Source organism: Pteropus medius, unplaced genomic scaffold (assembly GCF_902729225.1).
Source record: "Pteropus medius unplaced genomic scaffold, Ma_sr-lr_union100, whole genome shotgun sequence".
Taxonomy (NCBI): Eukaryota; Metazoa; Chordata; class Mammalia; order Chiroptera; family Pteropodidae; genus Pteropus; species Pteropus medius.
In genome coordinates, this window is record NW_024345479.1 from 159,135 (window position 1) to 166,609 (window position 7,475).

Here is a 7,475-nt window from a genome sequence, read left to right on the forward strand (position 1 = left end):
ACTTGGGAGGGGAGAGAATCAGGCAAAGACTTGACAGAGATGAGGGCATCAGGCAAGCAGGTGTCTGAGGGCAGAGCACGGGGTGGGCGGGGGCAGAGGGAACAGTTGATGCCAAGCTTTAAAGCTGGAGGGTGCCTGGCCTGCTCCAGGGACCCCAAGGAACCAGAGTGGCTGGAGTGGGGGCTGGAGAAGGAGAGAAGCTTAGAGAGATGAGGGGTCTTGTGGATCCCTGAGAAGAGTACACCTCTTACTCTGAATGACATCCTACCCATTGAAGCATTTTAGGCACAAGGGCCGGGGTATGACTTTTATTTTAAAAGAATCAATGTGGCTGTTCTGTTGAGAGGCTATAGGAGGCGTGGGAGGAGGTGGGGGTCCGTTGGGAGGCAAATGCTGTAATCTAGACTCAGATCCAGATGGTGGGTTCTGGATGTACTTGAAGGTAGGGCCACAGAGACTTTCTGACAGATGGATATGGGAGTGAGTGAGAGAGAGGCGTGAAGGATGACCCCTGGGCTTGAAATATGATTTCACTCAGGGAAGTGCTGGGGCTCTGGAGAGCAGGGCCCTGGGAGCCCCTTGCTAGGCTTTATTGCTGAGGCGGTACTGGGGGTTATTCTAGGGGAAGCACCAGGACAATAGGGACACCTAGGGAGCTCTGCACAGCCAGTGTATCTATAACGGTGCTCACTGGCTGGTAGCAGTCCTGAACTGAATGTTGTGCTTATAGCTCAGCTTTTCCTTATTCTTTTTTTTTTTTTTTTTTTGTTTAATGCCTACAGCACCTGGTCTTCCTAGGTGGTCTTCCCTCCAAGTACTAACCAGGCCTGACCCTGCTTAGCTTCTGAGATCAGACGAGATCACGCACGTTCAGGGTGGCATGGCCGTAGACCTTATTCTTTTCTCTTTTACAATGAATGAACTTAAAAGTAGGGTTGGATCTTAAATTTTTTTTAATTAAAAAAAGATTTTTGATTATCCAGTTAGATATCAGAGAGATCTTCTGATATTTATAGATTGACTAAGTTTAACTACCTAGAAACAAATATGTCTCATTAACTTACTTTTTTAAAAAAAGTAGTAAAGAAGAAAAAAATTAGGGAAAGTCTGAGAATTTTGGACCCCACAGTTTTTATTCTGCCATTTTGATTGTAAGAATGTTTAACTCATAAATATGTACTTTTAAATCAGAATTATACCATCATTATGACTTTTCATTACAATTCTATTAGTTGGGGTAAAACAAATCATACTGGCCCAACTGACTCCTAATTTTTTTTTATATTTTTTAACCTTTAGAGAAATCTCTAATGTATGCGATGAAATATTTGTCTAAAGTTCAGAAACTTTTAAATTTCAGATCATGTTGATTTCTTTCTTTGTTACATTCAATACTTCTTATTTCAAAATGTTAGTAGAAGTTATTTCTGGGTGATGAAATTGGATTTTTATTTAATCGTTTTTCATTAAAAAATGTTTTGCCTTTATACTTTTCAGTAGTTTCCAACAGTAGTTCCATCACTTCTTAGGGAAATGGTCTTCTTTATAATTCCTTTGTGTGATGCTTGCTTAATCAGAAAAAGCAAGAACTATAATTTAAAAAATTAAATGAAAATACGAGAACAAATGTCAGCATCCAAAATGTCAATTTGGAAAAACAATAAAACAAAAACCAAACGTTTCCGAAACTCTCTGTTGCGACTTTACTCCAGAAGGAATCATTGTCTTAAAAAGATGTCTGGTCGTCAGGAGGCTGCCTCCAACGATGCAAATGAGGACACTGGCTCTGGTCAGAGTGTGTGTGTGTGTGTGTGTGTGTGTGTGTGTGTGTGTGTGTGTGTGTGTCTGGTGTTTCCTGCTGTTTCTGAAGGAGGACAGGTTGGTCAACTAGAGCAAAGAGACTAACCCAACAGACATCATCATCAACAAAGGGATGGCATAACGGTGGTTGGCAAGGCATATGAGGATTAAAAAAGAGCAGGAAATGTAAATTCAGTTAGAAAAATCATTGTGATCTCATGACCTTTATATATGTTTCTTTGGTTCTGACCCTGTCTGCAGCCCATCAACAGCTGCATTTCTGCCAAACCTTGACTCTCATTAAGATGAATTAAGACTTCTTGGAGGGTGATTCTGCATCTTGAAGCAAGGGAAACTTAGAATGGGTCTAGAGAATAAGGGTTTCAGGCAGGTAGTGGTGGAAAGATAAGGAAACCACTCACCAAATTGCAATAATTTTGACATCGAAAAGTAAAAAAACAATTACGATTAACTAAAATAAGTTGAGAATGTGAAAGGCCTCAAAAAAAGTTGATACATAATTTATTAAAAGGGTGAATATGCTAGGTTATATTTATTTTAATCAATAGAGCAGTATCAATAAGAATGGATTTTCAAAATTAAATAAGTAGGTTTATACATTTTTTACTGTGTGGTTAGGAAAGGGTGACTGTAAGAAATTAGTGTGAGACAAATAGTTCTGGAAAAAGGTAGAAATTGTACCAAGAACAGAAAAACTTATCAAGACTGGTGATCACAAAAAATGAACAGAGGCTATGTGTTTGGAGATCTTACAGTCAGTCGATCAAGTGCAAAATTTTCCAAGATGAAGAATTACCCAAATATTCTAAAGAGGGAGATGAAACTTCAGAGCTCACTATTAATCATAATGAGACCTGAGAAGGCACACATACATTTTTAACACTTGTAATTAGATCCAGTCAATAAATACCACATATCTGAATGATAAGACTGTGGGACTTGGCTGAGCAAGGTTGTAGAATGCACTATTTTGGTGAGAGACACCAGGTTCTAAGGGACGAATTTAAAAAATTATTTTAAAAATCTTATTGATGTTTCGAGTCAAGTTTAAACAGAAAACGATAGCTTGGTTTGGAGAGTACAGCCAGGCCCATATCCTGGTCCACAATCAAGTGGTTTACTATGTAGAGTCTGAACCTCAGCTGGTCAGAGAGATTACTCTTTTTTCTTTTGGTTTTGAAGATTCCTGTAGCCCTATGAAGATATAGGACTAAAAATGGCTGTGAACCTAGGAGAGTGACAAATAAATCTGGAAAGGGAACCCAAGAAAGTAAGAAAAATATATAGAGAATGATGATGAAGATGAAAATTGACATCCATGGTATTAATTCTTACATAACCAATTAGGTGTAACTGTATAATAATGAGCTCTGTTATCACTGGCATTTTGTGTATGTTTTCTCTGCTTTTATGATGTTTGAAGCATCATAAAGGTGACAAGGAACTGGAGTGTCACAGAGGTGGAGACAATGTGGCCATTGTTGGTTAAGCCACTGATAGGTCTGTGACTGCCAGCAAAAAGCAAGAGCCACACACCAAAAGTCCATGGGCTTGAGGGGCTTGGGTTACACTATAGCCTAGAACCTTTGAGAGTCAATCCCTATCTTGAAAAACAGCAACTAGTCTTACTCGTGACTTCCTAGTAATTGGCTGTTCAGAGAGGTTGTTGCCTACTGGGGAAAAACATCTAGAAGAGGCCAAGGTTTGCATAAAAACCTGCCCGGTCATTTGGGTTTTCAACCTCTTTGTAATTTTGAATTGGGAGTGCCTAAGAATATCTTTTTATTGAGTCATTTGTGGAACTCTGAGCTACTTGAATCTGTAATTTGTTAGTTGGTTTTCCAACTCGGCAGCAAATAGTTGTATATTTTTCATTTATTATTCAACAAGGACTTAGTGAGGCCTCCTTCTTCATTGGCCCTGAGATCATGTACAATGGCGAGCGAAGCAGGCATGGAGCTGCCCTCATGGGGCTTAGAATCCAGTGGAGAAGACAGACATGACTCAAATAACCACAAACTGATACTCGCTAGAGAGGAAGAGTAAAGGGGGTGCTATGCATGGGCCTGGGCAAGCTCGTTGTACTAGGCTGGGGACGGGTGGGCAAGGAGGTTTCTTTGAGAGAGTGATATCAAACGAGGAGGAATTTACTATGTGAAGTGGGTGAAGAGTTCCGAGAAGAGGGCTCTGCCAAAGCCCAGAGGAGGCTGGAGTGTGGCATCCTAGGTAATACCTGGAAGGAGGTGAAGGTGGCAAGGTAGGTGAGGCACAGATCAAGCCGGTTCATACAGGCCATGTGATATATTTGGAGGAGTAAGAGCTATATTGAGATATAATTCATATACCATAAAATTCATCTATGTCTAGTATACAATTCATTTATTTTTAGTATGTACACAGAGTTGAATAATCTCTACAGTAAATTTTAGAACATTTTTATCACCCCCAAAAGAAACTCTATACTCTTTAGCAGTTATTCCCATTCTTTCCTATTTGGGTTCTGGATCCAGTTCCAATGTGTGAAGGGGGTTGCTTCCCCCATCCATCCAATCAACAATCCTGGGGACACAAGCTGGGGATCCTACAGTTCAACTCAATTCTGACTCTGTCTACCTGGAAATAGCATCGGATTCCACAGATTAAGGGTTTAGTCCTACAAGACTGTCCCCTCACCACCACTTCAGACACCAGTCCCAAGCCCAGGTTGTCACCTGCACTTCTGACAGACTGGCTGTAGATCTAAAAATCAGAGTTTCCGACAATCCCTTCCTTGGGCTCGATTAATTTGCTCGAGCAAATCACAGAACTCAGAGAAACATTTTACTCACTGGATTGCCACTTTATTATACAAGGATACAACTTAGGAACAGCCAGATGATAGAGGTGCATAGGGCAAAGCGTGGGGAAAGTGTACAGAGCTTCCATGCCCTCTCCAGGTGCACACTCTCCCTGTGTTCCCACGTGTTCACCAACCCGGAGATCTCCAAACCCTGTCCTTTTGGGTTTTTATGGAGGCTTAATTACATAGGCACGATTGATTAAATCATCGGCTATTGGCTAAAGATGCAATCTCACATTCCTCTTCCCTTCCCTGGAGGTCATGGGGATGGGACTGAAAGTTCTAACCCTCTAGTCACAGGTTGGTTACCCTGGCAACAAGCACCCACCTTTGGTGTGTCCAAAAATCACTTCATTAACATCAACTACGGTGCGATTCAAAATGGTTTGTTATGCATATCAAGACACCCTTATTGCTATTATCCAAGGGTTTTAGGAGCTCTGTGCCAAAAGACTGGAAACAAAAACCATATATATTTCTTATCCTACACCTGGTTTGTATGTTTCGAGTTCGAGGCCCCTGCGAGAAATCCAAGTAGAGAGGTTAAATGGGTAGTTGAATGTATAGCTCTAGAAATGGCAAAGATAGGTCTAGATGGGGGATATTAATCTGACAGCCACTGGGGGATAAGCAGGGGCCCCGGCAGGAAACATGGCATGCTCCAACTGGATACTTTCAGGAGAGTTTAAGAAGAGTGTTGTTCATGAAAGTGTGGGTAGGGTTGAAGGAAATCAATAAAAAAAAGAGTGCCGCATCCTGGGGCCAACAAACTGAGAGCCATTACACCCTACACGTCCCCCTCCCAACCCCACCCTCAGGCGTGAAGTGTAACTGAAAGCCAGAGGGAGAGCCATGTGGAAAGGGTAGCCTAACGGTAGCTGTGGACTTCTGTAAGGGACACCACCAAAGCTCAGTGACCCGCTAGAGAAAAAAAAACACAGGGCCCAAACGGCCTCACTCGTGCTAAAAGCCCATGATTCCAAACCTAGATTTAATAGCTGATCTAATTGGCAGTTTCGACCACTCCCAGAAACAAAATCTTAATCAATCAGTATGGAATTTTCTGGTTAAGCACCAGTAAGAGAATCTTTTAACAGGGGCCCTCTCTATCCTTCCCAGTTCTCTTCCCCCAACTAAAAGCTGTCCCGGCCCCACCTTAATCCTTTCTTTTCTTTTGTCAATAGCTTCCTTCTCCCCACCCTTCCTCCTATAAAAACTTTCCATTTTGTTCCAGCCCCTGGTGCATCCTTCCAGTTGCTAGATGAGATGCTGTCTGATCCATGAATTGCTTAGTAAAGCTGCTTAGATCTCAGATTTACTTGTTTGAATTTTGTTTTTTAATGCCCCTCAGGAATAAATACCCTGGCCTCACTTTCCATCTGGTCCCTTTTGTGTGCCTCTCATCTGCACATCCCAAACGGAAGCACTGGGGAAGGGAGCCTGACACCGTCCATCCAGGTCAGCCTCCAGAGCCCGCAGCTGGAGATTTTACTGCACATTTGGTAATTTAAACCTTGAGTAGGACGAAGGTGAGACAGCGATGAGTCCTTGAGACACTGAAAGCTGAGACGAAGAGGGATGAGCAAATCGGCAAAGGAGAGAGAGTGTTACTGGAGAGTGGGGTCCTCTCCTGGCGCGTCGTCCAGGTTCTTGACGTCTCGAACAAAGAATTGAGCAAGACATCGAGATACAGTAGAAAAGAAAAGTTTTATTAGAAAGGAGAGGACACGTCCAAACGTGGAAGCGAGCCTGAGCAAGAGAGGCGTGGCTGAAAAGGCCTAGTAACAAAGCCTTTGGGGTTTTTATCCCTTTTTGCTGTGGGTGGTTATTTTTCTTAGAGGAGTGGGCTTGCTTGATTGACAACTAAGATTGACAGGACTCAGTGAGTCATCATTTTGCTTTCTGCGCATGTTTGTTCCCAGAATGCAGTCTGTTATAATATTAATGAACTTCTGGGCACATGCATCATATTATCATGATGGTATAATGAGGCTCAGGTGAGTTGAAGGTCGTTGGGGTCTTTATTGCGCAGGTGCAGAGTGACTGGCTTAAAATGGTACCTAATTCTCTGCCTACTGGTTTCTTTTTGAGTTAAAAAATGCTTTCTGGCTTGCTTAATTGTGGGTGGATTAGGGCGGGCCCCTTCTAGGATAGGATGACCTCAGTGTCTTTGCAGGCAGACCCGAAACCCCCTAACTAACTTTTCTGACTTTTTTCTAAGAGCCATGAACCCCCTTATTATTAGTATGGATGTTGAGGGATGGGAGGTCTCTTTCCATATGTGCTTCCTGCTGAGAATGGCCGTAGTCCTTGCCTACAGGGGTTTCATGGAGCTCTTTCTCTTTCTGCCTCAGTCAGGGTGGGGTCTTGGGTATCCTGCTGAAGTGCCGCCTCAGTCCCTAGACAAGGAAAAGAAGATACAAACTTATTATTTAAATTATATATCTATTAATTTCTATTGATTTGCCTATTAAGTGAGTAAAGGAAAACAGGCTTGGTTAATATATTTCTTAGAGTAAAAAAGACCTTTGGCCTACAGTCCCCTCCCCCCTCTGACTCTAAGGGCCCTAACTTAACACCATTTCTGCTAACAATGGGCTGATGACTCTTATCAATAGCCAGAGGATCTGAGTCACCAGGGCAATTATCTGGATTTGAAGAGGAGGGCCTTTTTCCCAAAGAAAGGAGAGAAGAAAACTTAACTAGGTTTACTAAAAAGATTAACTCTGCAAGAGATGTCCCATTTCATTTCCTGCTAAAAGATTAAGAATTTTACAAGTGATGTCCCATCTTAAGGGGAGTGGCTAGAGGAAGT

General features: G+C 42.1%; 1 pseudogene; it reads right to left on the reverse strand.

Annotated features, from left to right (window-relative positions):
• Positions 1-773: 773 nt before the first annotated feature.
• On the reverse strand, positions 774-892 carry LOC120611341 (uncharacterized; annotated as a pseudogene).
• Positions 893-7,475: the final 6,583 nt, after the last annotated feature.